Source organism: Cylas formicarius, unplaced genomic scaffold, assembly GCF_029955315.1.
Source record: "Cylas formicarius isolate icCylForm1 unplaced genomic scaffold, icCylForm1.1 PGA_scaffold_4__25_contigs__length_36172078, whole genome shotgun sequence".
In the NCBI taxonomy this organism is placed as follows: domain Eukaryota; kingdom Metazoa; phylum Arthropoda; class Insecta; order Coleoptera; family Brentidae; genus Cylas; species Cylas formicarius.
In genome coordinates, this window is record NW_026844334.1 from 14,982,669 (window position 1) to 14,998,603 (window position 15,935).

Genomic DNA, 15,935 nt, shown 5'->3' on the forward strand with positions numbered 1-15,935 from the left:
TTTTATTGTCGCAAAACGGCGGGGTTTTTGGGATTTATATATATCAGAACAAAACGATATGGTAATGCGTCACGCGTCAGCAATTTTCATCGCAAAACGTGCTCTTCAAGTGTTACCAAAATTTACCGCAATTTGGTCGCTATACGCTAGTTGACTTACTGTAACGCCAACGTATCCGAGAATCGGCCAAATGGCTTCGCAACCCATTTCTTAAAAAATCACTCTGAAGACTACGCCAAGTCCTTCCATAACACTGGTTAAATAATGTAATGCAAATATGGCGATAAGGGTTGTTTTGCATACGTATATTGTTTATAAAATTACGTTTATGGCGAATATGGGCGATTGCACCCAAATCGCAACCGAATCTTATCCGACCAGCTATTTAACATTAATTAAAAATCGACCTGGTTAATTATTCGCGCCCTATCTGTCGCTGTTTCCCGCCAAATTTGTTGGAGCGCAACGTTGTCCATACCAGAGCCATAAATCGTAGTTTATCAATAAACTAAAAGAAAAGTTGATAAGATACGAAACACATGGATGATGGAAATTGCAGAATATGATATTAAGTGAGTGCAAAGATCTATAGAAATATCAGAATGAAGTTTCACGGTCGATCACGTGTTGAACTTTAAAAGCCTCTTTGATATGTAATCCAATCAAAATCATTTAGATGCTTTTGGTTACCGTTCTAGGCGAGTTTTTCTGGCTTGTTCTATATTTTTAAATTTAATATGTATATTGCACAATTAAATGAAAAAAAAAAAACAAATCGCAAGGGAGTCTAAAATCTTAAAATCAAGAACCAAATATGAAAAAACTAACGAACCTATATTCTGGCCAGTTGTCACCAGAATTACAAAATATTGAGACTCTAGCTCTTTGTTAAAATTAAACTACTAAATAGGTTAACAAATGAGATTTAAGGAATAATTCTCAAGATACAATATTTTAATTTAAAATCACCATTAAATTAAAATGTTGTATTATTGCAATTATTATTTATTATTAATAATTACAATTTAATATTTATTTTTCTAACCCCCTAGCCTCTTGATGGTGCGCATCGAGAAGAAAAAAATCTCAGAACAGAAAGAACTGAAAAATGTGCCAGAAGAAAAAACAGTGGAATTAATTAATTAATTTTTGAAAATTAACGTTAGAGTTAAGTACGAGAATGAACAACAAAAATTTAAACAATTTTTCTAAGATATCGAATTTTATTATTATTTTATTTGAGCTCCTTAATGTAGAATTTACAGACTAATCCTGTCTCACGACTACTGACTACCACCACACATGATTTTCTATAGAAATTATGCGAAAAAAAAAATATTCTAAAAGAATCCCAAGCGAGGATAACAATATAACTAGGAAAATTTAACAGACATAACTAAGGGTATGTAATGTAATTTATACGTTCAACATATCGTCAGATCATCGCAAATATGAGGCAAGCGTGAAATTCAAGTTCCGAAAAAATCTAATTTAAAAATATTTAAATAATTCATGTATGAATACGTTGTTCATTAGGTTGTCAATATTAACTAATTTTGGTAAATATTTTATCTTTTACTATATTTTTGAATGTATGATATTACAAATGAATAAGACAACATTTATTCTGTTTATGACGCACTGTCAAGCAAATAGTATATTATGCAACAAGTGTTTAATAAACGAGTGACTTAAAGAGTTTACCAAACGTATTGCATACTATACTTTTTCTACGACCGTTAATTTTTGGGTACATTTTCGCAAAAGACGAATACATTCACTGACATGACCGTCAGAATTGACAAATGTCAAAATTCAAAGCGTGGGAAATATCTCCGAAAAAATCCGATTGCTTCGAAATCCGTGCGGTAAAATCCCGGAAATGTCCGAAGTGGCTCGGGTTCATGGGAAATGAAACTGACGTGATAAACTGACGCTTCCCGCACTCTAGATCAGTGTGTAATCAGGTATTTTACAGACGGGAGTAGAAAAATAAGTTTATATGACTCTCAATATACGAAGCGTGTTTTATTTAAAACTGAAATTATTTTTTTATTTAAAAAAATAAACATAACTAGTAGGTAACCACAAATGTTTTAATTAATACACTAAATTATAAATAAATATTTTTATTAATATCTGCTGCAAGATACTTGGCAGTAATTTCAAGGTAATATAACAATTATTATTGTTAATATTTACTAAATTATTTTGCAACCGCGCTGCAGGACATTTTTGAATTAGAAATAGCGATTACAAATACCAAGTATAATCTGGCGGAACAAAAGTTTCAAACTCTTCAGAGGATTTTGACATGCATTCCAGTGGACCGACAAGACATACATGTCACGTGCTGCGTGCAAGAGCATCTGTCATTTTTTTTCGCAGTTGTTGCCGAAAGGGAACGTGCCCTTCAAACCGTGAAAAATATTTTTGTATGTTTTTTAATAATGGTGCCTACATACTCGGATTGATTGTTGGCAGCTTGCGCGCCACCGGTCATCTACGACGGTCACAAAAAATCGAGGAGATTAAAAATAGGTCCGAAACTGTTGCCGAAAGATTGTATAGATTATATATATTATTCAAAAAGAGGAGCGATCGGGGAAACGGTCAGTGTTTTTATTGAAAAACGGCCCGCTTTTGTACAACCTTAGAGGCTTATTTGTTCGGTTCCTTTTATTGGGACCTAAGGGCATTCTCCTTTATAGCTGATGGTCGTCGATGTAGCCGATTTTTTGAACTGATTTCGCATTTCCTAGGATTGCGTGTTTTGTGGGCCGTTGAAGGCAATTTGCTACAACCATTCCAACCGATATGCTTTACAGGGTGTTTATTAAGTTGTTATGGGAGCACTCGATTTTTTAGGATAGAAAAATTTATTAGAAATAATTATAGTTATAAAATTCATTATTTATTAAAAATATTTTATATTTTAATTAGAATTATTTTAATTAAAAGTTTTAATAAATAAAACAAACTTTTTTGGACCGTATACTAAGCATTTCAAAAAAAGTTGCACTGATTTCCAGGGTAAATAGTATAAACAAAACAGTTTCGTTCAGAAGATGCTGGTCCCCAAAAAATTGCTTTTTTTTATTATTTCTGAATATCAATTTCAACAATACATTTAACCAACCCCTTTTATTTCATGTTTCATGACATGTTTGTGACAACAGAAGAAAGAAATTATTTATTGTTTTCTTTCTAAGTAATATGCACAAAGTTATTCTTTATATTGAATTTCTCTAGAAACGCGAAGTTTACATGCGAGTTATAGTTTTGCTCTTTCAAAATTGAGTTTTGGAATTAATCAAAGGACACTGAATATATACTTTATATTCCATTTCCACTAACTAATTATGGTTTTAACAGGTCATTAGTTCGTTTGAAAATAGCAATAAATAAATAAATAAATATATATATATATATATATATATATATATATATATATATATATATATATATATATATATATATATATATATATATATATATATATATATATATATATATATATATATATATATATATATATATATATATATATATATATATATATATATATATATATATATATATATATATATATATATGTATATATATATATATATATATATATAAACACTTCGAACACAATTTTCGGAGCGCGAGCATTGAAGATGCCAAGTGAGATTTTGATATATATATATATATATATATATATATATATATATATATATATATATATATATATATATATATATATATATATATATATATATATATATATATAAATCAAATCAACACTTTAGATTAATATGCATTAATGCAATATTTTATTTTACTTACATAACAATTTATATAACTCAATGGGTTATTATACAGTTTAGGTGGTGAAAATTAACTATCACTGAGTCAGTTTCAGTCAAGTTCTGAAGAAGCCAAGAAGCCAACCGGATAATTGGTTTGTTAAAAGTGTATTATTATATATTAATACGTATTCTATACACAAAATACATAAAACCACATACATATCACAAGAAAATCCATTACCGGTCTTCCTCTAAATGAAATGTGCCTCACAAAATTGAGATCGGTGCATTATCGGCCCCATTGGAGTATAGTTCACTGTTTTATGGCCAAATCAAATATAATCGTGGTCTAAAATCACACTTAAGCACCTGAAATCGTTTACGAAATAAAAAAGTGGATTTTTAGACTCTTTCAGAGTCGTATATTCTGAAGTCAGTACATCTAATTCCTGTGACACAAAATGAAATACTGGAAATTTCAGTAAAATTAAAAAACAAATATAGCAGCGGCTATGACCAAATTCCGGCTAGTATAGTGAAAGTTTCGATTCCAGTAATACCACAAGTTTTGTGGTACTTAATAAATAACTCAAGGAAGCAATCGGTCTTTCCAGTGCAACTAAAATTAGCTCTAATTAAACCAGTATACAAAAAAGGAGACTTAAAAGATCTAGATAACTATCGACCAATTTTCTAAACTGTTTGAAATGGTAATATGCGCCAGATTAGTTGAATTTATGAATGAATGACAATTGTTTTCTAGCTCTCAACATGCCTACTTAAAAAACAGATCAACCAGTTCCGCCATTTTTCAATTCACAAAAACCATCTTGGTGCAGTTTGAGGAAAAAAACTTAGCCAGAGTTTTATTCTTAGATCTCAGTAAGGCATTCGATTGCCTAGACCATAACATTTTATTGGACAAAATGGAGAGATGGTAAAACACTCAATTGGATAGAATTATACCTTTCAAACAGAAAACAGCACGGCGTCGTCCAAAGTAAAAACAATATTACAAAATCTGAAATCTTACAAAATAGTACAGGTATACCATAGGGTAGCATTCTAGGACCAATTCTTTTTATTTTTTATATAAACGAGTTTTGATAACCAATTATGCGGACGATATAAATATTTTAGCACCAGGAGAAAATCTATTGGCTGTAACAAATAAAACGAAAAATGCATTCAATTCATGGTTCATACAAAACAAACTAATAGTCAATCCTATTAGAACAAAACAAAATCAAATAGCCCAGATTCCTGACTATCTAGAAATTAATAACATAAATGTAGAGTTCACGGAGAATACAAAGTTTTTAGGTGTTCACATAAACGAACATTTAGAATGGGAAACGCATATACGGACAATATGTACAAAATTAAATAGGTTTCGCAATTAGAGTTATCGGAAGGTATATGAGAACAGACATCTTAAGAACTGTTTATTGTGTTTATTTTGAATCTATTGTAAGGTATGGTATAATATTCTGGGGTTGTTAGCTCTGAACTAAAAAAAGTGTTTATTATTAAAAAGAGATCCATAAGATCGATGAGAAAAATGCAGTACACTGACTCTTGCAGAGGATGTTTTAAGCACCTACAAATAATGACCGTGTGTGGAATCTATATTTACGAATGTCTAATATTTATATTTAAAAATGGAAATGAATTTGAGGCAAACATAATACACAATTATAACACTCGAACCCAGAATATTATGGTACCTAATCATAGACTGTCAATAACAGAAAGATGACCTTATTATATGTGCATGAAGATATTTGACCATCTACCGAACTCGGTGAAATGTATAAGCACTATTAGAAATTTTAAGAAAAGTATTAGGGAAATGTTTATAAGCTTAGAACCATATACACTTGACGAATATTTTGGTTAATTATATTAATTAATCGTGGTCTGTTTTTGACGTCATTTCATTTGTACTTTTTTTGAAAAAGCAAATTGAAATTAAGAAGTATTAGGACACCTATTTATTAACAAAACTAACGTTATTTTTTATTTATTTACCCTCGAAATGAACGGAACAATTACACTTCATTTCAGCCCTCATAGTTCTAAAATTTAACTAGTTTCTTCGTTGGTTTGGTAATACGGCCAATAATAAATAGCCAACCGAAATTATCAAAACTGAACTAAATCATTTATACAGTCCAGTCCAGTAAAGCGTATCAAAGCAATAAATTATTGCGATAGTATCGCAAGCGCCATCAACATATACCACACGCCATTGTGACGGGGGGTCAAAAAAGGCATTGTTAGAGTTTTTTATGAACTTTTATTGTGTTACATCGTAGGGAGTGACTCTCTCGATGAAGTTTTGAGTGCACGGGGAGGAACATCTACATGGCTAACCTACGGCGTTTTATTGCTGTAATGATGTAATCTGTATTTTGCGGTTAAATGTCGAAAAAATGTTTGTAACACATGCGTGCAAAAATAGGAACACAAAGTTATTAAATATTTAGCATATCTAATTTTAGAAACAATAAAAAATACTAGCGTAGCTATCGAAGCTCTCTAAACACTTCGACACTTGAGACGGCTTGTTGTCGCTAGTTCAGGAGTACGCAGGTAGTCGGGCCAGTTTTAATCAGTTTAATTCAACTCTTTTTAAATAAGTTTTACTTCACAAAACGTACAAAGTGCAAAACACAATATTTCAGGCTTCGTGAAAAACCCAAAACTTTACGTAATTTTACTTAATGCAGTAATGGAAATAGCAATTCACAATTTAGTAAGATTTAAAACAAGGAACAAATCACACACCAACAAATGCGTCAGTCGACGGGATTGCCATTTGTGAATATTTTTAAGTACTTAATTAATGTTTATTTACAATTAAAATATTTGAAGGGGTTTTCCCAACATCCATTCAAAATTAAATTTCATTAAAATTATTTTTTTTTACAAAGAAGGGAGCCTATTCATAATGTAACTATACGTTTGGCAATATGATCATAAATATATTAAAGGAAAGCTTTTCGTTAAATATTTTATTAGATATTTAAATTTGCCACTACAAAATAAAACTTTTATGTTGTTGACAACCCGAACATTACATTTGGTAATGGAAATCACTGTCAATTGATGTTTAGATCTCTCCCAAGTAACTTGCTTAAACTGGCATTCCATTTCATCAGTAACATACTCTTTGAATTCTCTTCGGAATAGTTTTGGCGGCCTCCTTGACGTCTCAGAAAGGTTTTGTTGGTATCTACAAAACATTTTTTACATGTAGTTAAAAAGCATGGCAAAGTTGGTTTAAAGTAGCTTTCGAGGCTGATGCAAGCATGAAAAAAACGCACTCTAGTTACAGAGTGTAGACGCTAATTTATTAATAATTTGTTATCGCCTTGACATTTGCTAGCGGTTATTTAAAAATTTTCAAACGGCTGACATTACATTTTAATTTCGGGCCGGTTTTTCCGAAAGAAAAAAACGGTATTTAACGCGATATTACTATTGGCAAACGAGTCCAAATTATCGGTGCTTAATCTACATGTTTCATCATGCCAAAGACGTTTCGGTTTGTTTTGGGGGCCCGCGATAACAAGGCAGAGGCCTGTACTTTATCTGAATCTAAAGGAAGTTTGCCCCAGTTGAGTTAACAAGGGGAGAAAGACAAGATTTGTATAACGAACCGTGCAAATACAAAAAAACTATTTATTTAAATAATAAAGTTATTCAGGGAATCAAATTAAACTAAAAATCCCCCCTTTTTTTCTGTTTTAAATAAAAGTAATATTAATATTACCCTGGGAGATTACGCAAACTGAAACTAAAATTAAAAAGTTGTCACTTTGAAATCAAGTTTTGGTTAGTTAGTTAGATAGTCGGGATTTTCACCAAATATTTAATCAGCAAAACAAGGTGATTAAACATAAAAATTATCATATCAGTTTTATTTTCTATGCTTTAATTAAAGGTAATTTATTAGTTTTCTTAAAAATCAAATATCTGACGTATTATATAAAAGCGTCACAGTATAAGATTCGTATCAATTAGATCCTAAGACTAACAAATTCACAAAACGTGAAAACAATCCGTCTGGATGAAACTGCCTAGAATGTGTGCCGTCTACTCAAAACTTAATCTATGCCACAGTTACTGTTCTTTTCATGTAAATTCTTTCTTCCATTGTTAAAATTTCGTTGTAATCTTTTGGGTACAGAATAATTCCGGGCGAATTATTTTAAACCGTCGGAAACAACGGCAAACAAGGACCCCTTGATAAATATGAATTCGTGATCTATGAATCCGTGTTCTCCGACTATCTACAGATAAATATGGTACCTAAATTATTTTTGGTGCAGCTTTTGCACTATCGGTGTTTGTTTTTGACCTGGTACCAAGTGTTGATCTCCGTAAACGCAACGGGCCAAGCTATACGTCTATATTTTTGGACTCAGAATGATTACATGAAAACGTGAAAACTCGCTTTGAAAAGAATAAGCATTAGAAGTTATTTTTACTGGTTCCTAAGTTAAACAAAACCGCAACTACTTTACTACGACAATCCTTCGGTAAAAAGTTTCTTACCGCGTTTGATAATTAATATTCTCAAAAGCCGATTCCCCCTGCCATCCACGCATCCCCCGATACTGTTTTAAACGTCGCAACAAGGCCCACCGAATCTATTCTTCCTTAAGTGTCCTCCAGATAAATGATGTCCCCCGATTTATCATTTCTGCTGAATTGACGCCGACGCATCGAGTGTACACCGCACGTCAATGACAACTGTTCGGTCGAGCGGCGTGTAAAAAAGACCGTATTATCAGAAAACTGCGTCCATCCATACTATCGCAAAACATATTTCGGGCATAATAAACGTGGATGAATAACGAGATATCTGACAATCGGGCAATTGCCTATTGTCAAATTGTGATGGTTCACGCTACGTCATCAATAGGAACAAGTAAGAATAATGGTTACCAACTTAGCCATACTACAGTTAAGAAAACATTATGGATATTTGCTCAAAAGTTGTGCATTTAGATATACCTAGAAACACAATATAAACTCCACGGGTTGTTTCATTAAGAATGCGACGAACATAAACTTAAATACTAGCAAATTTCATGAAATACAGTGACTCACAGCTTAATCTAACTAATTCCTTTTTGTCTTACACGTTTTCCTTCAGCAAAATGAATTTTTTTTTAAATGGGTCGTCAAACTACAATTTCTTAGCGAAATTTAATTATTACTCAGCACAGAAATAGATACAGACAAAGAGACATAGCCAAAATATTAAATAAGTGTACTATAACTGTTCAGCACATCATTGAGGGTTACTGTAACGAAAATACGGTGGAGAATAACTCAAGGTTAGCTCCCAATAAGATGTTCAATGAACGTGAGAGAAGATGGATTGTAAGAGAGGTATCGAATAATTCAAAAAATGTGCTCCAAAGATGTGTGTCGAAGTGGAAAGACAGTTTGGAAAAAGGTGTAACCCCGAAACAATTCTACGAATCCTTCGAAAAAATAATTTACATGGACGAACTGCCAGAACTAAGCCATTCATTAGCCGAAGCGTGAAATTGGCATTCGCTAGAAAGCATATCAAAAAAGATTTGATCTTCTAAAATTCAGTAATATTTGCTGATGAGACGAAAATAAACTTATTTCGATCCGATGGAAAAAGATCAGCACGGAGAAAGCCTACGAAAGAAATAAAATTGAAAAATTTAAAAGCTACGGTAAAGCCCGGTGGAGGTGGAGTGATGTTATGGGGCTGTATGTCATCTGTAGGAGTAGGTAATATGCATTTCATTGAAATAAATATGAACGAATATGTGTATTTAGATATATTAAGACAGCATCTGGTTGCTAGGGCCCAAAAATTAAATATGGGTAACAATTATTGGTTCCATCAGGACAATGATCCAAAGCACACGTGATTTCGAGTCCGCAGTTAGTTGCTGCCCAAATGTTATTAAGACACCAGCCCAGTCACCAGACTTAAACGTAATTGAAAATTTCTGGTTAACATTAAAAAAAAAGTAAATAGTGCAACAGGAATGAATTAAAAGTAAAAATTACTGAAGTATGGAGCACAATTTCCCCGGAGTATACCAGAAAATTAGTTGTGTCGAATGTAACTAAGTAAAACATATTTAAGACAAAAAGTACTTCACACTTTTTTAGAAGCCTCTTTACTAACTTAATTTCAATAAGTTGTTTTTTTTTTTCAAATAAATAGACATTAAGACCGGTTAGTTTTTATTACAGCGACTGCATCATCTAAGCTGTGAGTCACTGTAACATTTCATTGACCCCTGTTGATATTTTCTTTGAACATGAAAATTTTGAAATGTGTCAATATTTTTACACTAATCTTATAACAAATATTTTCATAATTTTTCATCCGCCTTTCAAAAACGGAAATATAGTGTATTTAGTAAACAGGCTGCGATAAATACAAACGTTGTCAATGAAATCAATAGTAATCACGTATTTTTTACAAATTTTAGAAAACGTGTATACATGTATCGAAGCAAATCGTGTATAACTTTGAACAACTATCTACTTTAATAGTGCTATTTATTATTAATATGATAAACAATTGTGCAAATGTAAATTTTCGCATTTTTTTCTTAGTATTTGTCTCGGTTAGTGCGGAAAAATTGAAAGTCTTCATAATTCAGCTTTCAAACTATACCTATATTAATTGAAATAAATCAGCAAAATTAACCTAGCGCGAATATCCAAATTAATTGGACAAGGTTCCATAACACCGCAGACAATATATTGGTCCTCATTCTCGTGGAACCAGGGCTGTTTTAGGAACTCGCAGCAGCAGCTGCGATTCTGTTTTGAAATTAACCATCGTCGGCTAGACGCGTGCATAGTAACTGCGAATTTTATCCCGTAGCAAGGAGAAATCATTCAATGAATCAATCAGTCAAATAGCGACAACATCGATTTATCCCGGGAAGTAAGGTTTAGTCTAAAGAATTTCTTTTGATAAGATCGGAATTGGAATTGTTGTCCTTGAAACAATTTAAAGTTTTTTAAATATACGTGATTTAATTTCCTAAACGTGAACTACAGGAAAAATGATGTATTGATATGAATATTTCCATTGTTATTGATATAGGCATTAACGAACATTGATTATATTGATTGATAAAAAAGATATAAGCAAATTAATGCAGAATTTATGGTGTTTTGAAAATATTGAATAATCGTCAAAAAACTTCAAATTTGATATCATTCATTTAAAATCATAATAATACTAGTTTAAAACTGTCATTAAAGACAATAATTACGTCTATCAAAACAGCAGAAATATTTAACATTTGTAGGACTTGTAGAATTTGAAAAGGAAAGTTTCAAGGTCTTGTTGATTTCTGATATTTAGAGGATTTTGAAAATTTCATGCTTGTGGGCGTCCATTCAAACCCAAATAAAAATACAGAAAAATCTTATGACTAATTTAAATGGATTTTGGTACTTGGTACTTCAAATCTGTTTGATTCACATTTGCTGTAAAAAGTAGAGATGTCTGGATTTGAATGAATGCACGAACAACTCTGCACACTTCACAAATATTAAAAAAAAGGAATATAATTGTTCTACAAGGACGTCGGTTGATAACGATGATTTTGTAAATTCAAATATTTGTTGCAAATAATATTTTTGTGAAAAATGGGACCAACTGGCACGAGAAAAAGGATACTTCTTGTGAGAGATTTAATTATTTGACACAAATTACAAATTAATATCGTTATCAGTAATTAATATTGCCAGACCGCATTCGCAACTGACGCGAAATAGTAAAAGTAAACTGATATTATGTTTCATCGCTTTCGATATCACGCGTGTTTTGAATTTTGTACGGAAGTACCGACACATTCAAACTTCAGACCTCCTTTACAATACGTGACACACACGTGTAAACGTTCCAGACAATACTGTTGCCGCACGACGACAAAAAACACCCCCTCGGATTTTGTGTTTTAGCGTAAAAAACGGCATTTTCCCGTTTTAGAGCACCTGGCTGCCCGGAATAAGTCTGAACGCGTGCTTTTTCTGCACCGCACCCTGGCGTCGAATGATATGGCGTGTGCGTAAAAAAACGCTGCAATTAATAACATATTATATCTCTGAAGCATTTCGGGGGTTTGATATACACCGTGATTCATTAATAATTGGAAATATTTGAACTGTTGCATCACGAGTACAAAATGTTATGATTGTGTGGATCATTACAGGGTGTTTGATATAAAAAGTTATGTTTTAGGTAGGTACCACTTCCAACCACAAATCCTCTACAAATTTTGAGGTGTAGCATAGAGCATATCGTGCCATACGGCAGCTTCAAAAGATACCTCGCAAATTCGGGAATACGCGATAGCTTTTAGTCGTCGGAAATTATTAAAAAGTATTCAGGAAAGTACGTGCAATCAAAGTTATGCAGCTACGTGAGACGGGAGGGATGTAATAAAGCACATCAAAGGGAAAGCCTGTCGCGCAAATCCTGCTTTATAACTTTGCCGGGATGTGCTTTAGATTTTTACTCTTCGGAGAAAGGAAATTGATTTTATTAATTTCGTATTAGCTATTCCTCCAGATTTCAGTTTTCGTTTCTTTCTTCCTTTCGGGTTCGGGACAAGGCTGGATAAATGACTGCCTGAAAATATACAGATATAGGAAAATAGCGCAGATTCGTTTGTTTTGATGGTTGTTATGCAACAATAAACCATAAAATTCCAATACGAAAAGGTCGTGTGGGGTTATGTTTATTAGATAAGATGTTTTCTTCTTGTATATTGATAGGTAGTGGGAGCACTATCCACTGCTGTAACTAGCTGTATTTATTTTAAATACTACACGTACGACAACATGACGATATAACGATAAAGCTAAACCAAAATTGAAAAATTCCTGTAGTTTTAATAAATTTGGCAATAGTAACATTAAAATTGATATCTGTGAGTTCCTCTAGGTGACAAATCGAAATGTGTGACTCATTTTAATAGAGGGTACTAGGTGTAGCTAACTGCATAGAGAAACCATGTCATACTTTTTTAGCTGTAAAAATAAAACAGAGTTAAATACAAAACATTTAAGCTATAAAATATCTTTTTGCTCAATATAATAATTCTTAATCATTTAAGTAACTAAAATAATTTAATATAACCGTACTATACTTCTTTACATACATTCTTCATTACATTTTCAAAATTTTCAAAACTTGTTTAGAAACTACACAAGAAATTACCAATTTAAATGCCTAAAGATCAATAACACATCTTAACCAAATGATAAGAATATTGTGCAGTGAATTTTCAAAATGATCGCCATTTAACTCTACCACTCTGATATATTGTTTCCAAAGATCTTAGAACGTTGAGTAAGAGTCGCAAATAGTTTTTAATTTCAGTAATTGAATTGAATTTTTCACCATAGATCTTCAATCTTTAATCGATTGTAGACTGCATTTTATTATTGACTATATTGAAAAATCAGTTGGTTTCGATCTGGACTCTCGAAAACAGTTAAAAATTATGATATTGAGCAAAAATACATTTTCTAACAAAAAAATTGTTCTTTAAGTATTTCAATTTAACTTTGTCCTATTTAGGTAAATAAAAAAAAAGTCGACGCTTTCTTCACGAGCTAAATTAAATATTCTGATCTCTAACTTAAAATTATTAAAATTATAGCAATTTTTTAATTTTTTTATCAAAACTTCATCCCCTGCATCTCGTAAACTATAGCAGCATTTGTGTATTGCAAGTTTGACTTAATTGTTTTCAGATTTCCTTTTCGTTTTGAATCACTCTGTCTAGTAGCAACAAGATTTGTAATAAAATTAATTGGATATCGTCTTGTCAAATAGCTAACATGTGACGGAATACAAATTTTATGGGTTCTCTATTTCTATTTCTAAGGTCTATAAAAAAAGATATATGCCATATAAATATAAAAAAAACAATACAATGTGAATTAAATATAACGAATCATAATATAACATTTTTCCAATGTAGATATAATATCGGAGTATTGTATATTCTGGTATGGTCTGTTCATAGATATAAGAAAGTGACCAATTGCTTTTGAATGGCATTATCCAAGGGTGGTCATTAACATACAATGCTATAAGATTATTACCTAAAGATTCGGAATTTAAATTCAGGTAAAATTGTGGTCCGTAATAGAAAATAATTTTAAACCTACCTGTGTTTAATATTCTTTGGTTTAGTATACTACTTAGTTTAAGTTTATTAGTAATCATTCTTATTTCGTGTGTAATACAGCGTGTGTTGAATCGTGTGCGAATTATGCAAAATATGTGCGAGTCTAGTGTATCTCAGGAGATGCTCCCGCCCAAATGTAGAAAACACTATTCTATTGAGACTAGGGAAGTTATAAACAAAATTGTGAATAATCCCATTTCAACGAAAAAAAGAAGCGATGCTGACATTGCTGACATGCTGAAAGTGATCAAGATATAATACGGCGTAAAATTTACCAGTTATACGAGGAACAAAGCGTGCCTACAGTAGATATCTTAATTAGGAGGCTTTAAAAAGATGAAACCGGTGTTAAATGTGGCAGAACTACCTTATGGAAGTGTATTCAACACATGGGTTTTAGATTTAAAAAAACTGACAAAAGGCAAGTTTTAATGGAATCTTTTAGAATTCGGAAATGGCTACCGGAATATCTAGAAAAAATTATTATTTACAGAGAACAACAAAGGCTAATTATTTACTTGGATGAAACCTGGCTCGACACTTATGATACTCCGGAAAAGGGTTGGGTTGACTCAACTGATAAGTGTAAAACAAACGCCCCATCAAAAAGAGGTAATAGAATAACTATTTTGCATGCCGGCTCTAAAGATGGTTGGATACCAAATGGACTTTCTCTGTCTGCGAAAAATATTAAAGATTCTTTTCTGGATTACCATGAAAACACCACCGCTGATTTATTTGAAAGTTGGTTTAAAAACTAACTAGTTCCAAACATTTCTCCTAATAACGTCATTGTAATGAACAATGCAAATTATCACAGTAGACAGTTGAATAAAATCCCTTCCTCGTGTGACACAAAAGCAACAATCCAAAACTACATGTATAATAACGACATTTATTTTCACGAAGTTTATACCAAAAAGCAATTAATTGAGGTTCTACAAAGCTTGAACCTACAAAAGGAATACGTCTGTGATAATTATGCAAAAAATATAGGGCATACAGTTTTAGGGCTTCCACCTTACCACTGTATGTTTAATCCCATTGAAAATTTTTGGCACCAACTGAAATCTGCCATTCGTCGTAACACTGTTTTTCCCCGCGTTAACTCCAATGTCATCAAACTTATAGAAACCGAAGTTTTTAACGAAAAAGCAGAACAATCGTATATCCATATTGCAAATAATATAGAACAAATAATAATTAGAACAGGCGATGATAGCGATAATGATACTGATATATTATGTGAATAATTTTAAGTAATTTAAGTAGGTAATAAAAATAAATTTTAATTTTATTTTAGATTTAAACATAAATACATACATACGTAAATGAATATTGTTTAGTGTATTTCCTAACAAAACCCTAAATAATTAAATTCTAAGAAAAGTACGGACCTGTTCTGCCATATTTCATTCTTACAGTTTGCCCGGGTCTTTCCTTAATTCGTATCAGTTAGTCACTTTCTTATATCTATGAACAGACTTTATCTAGGTTTCTAACCTGGGCATCGCTTTCAAAAACGTGGCGGATACAAGAGATATTTTATTCTAATAATAGAAAAGGTACAGAACTGATTCTGGCCCAAAAAAAATTGTGGAAATTAAAGATACGAGGTGACTGTCGTTTCGGACTATTCGATTTATGAAGGTGTGTATGATTTGCAGCACAAAATGTGAACCATTCTCCTTGTCTTTCAGGTTATTAAAATTTTCGTAATTCCAATCGAAACAAGAACTTATAGAAAAATATTCATTAAATTTATATACTGAAGGCTGGCGAACAATGCAGTGCCCTTTGCAGATTTTATTATATAAAACGCAATGTCCGATTTTTATGTCGAAACAAAAATGATTACCGCTGGATTGATTAAAACATTAATAGCGCTAGTGCACATCGAGCGAATTAC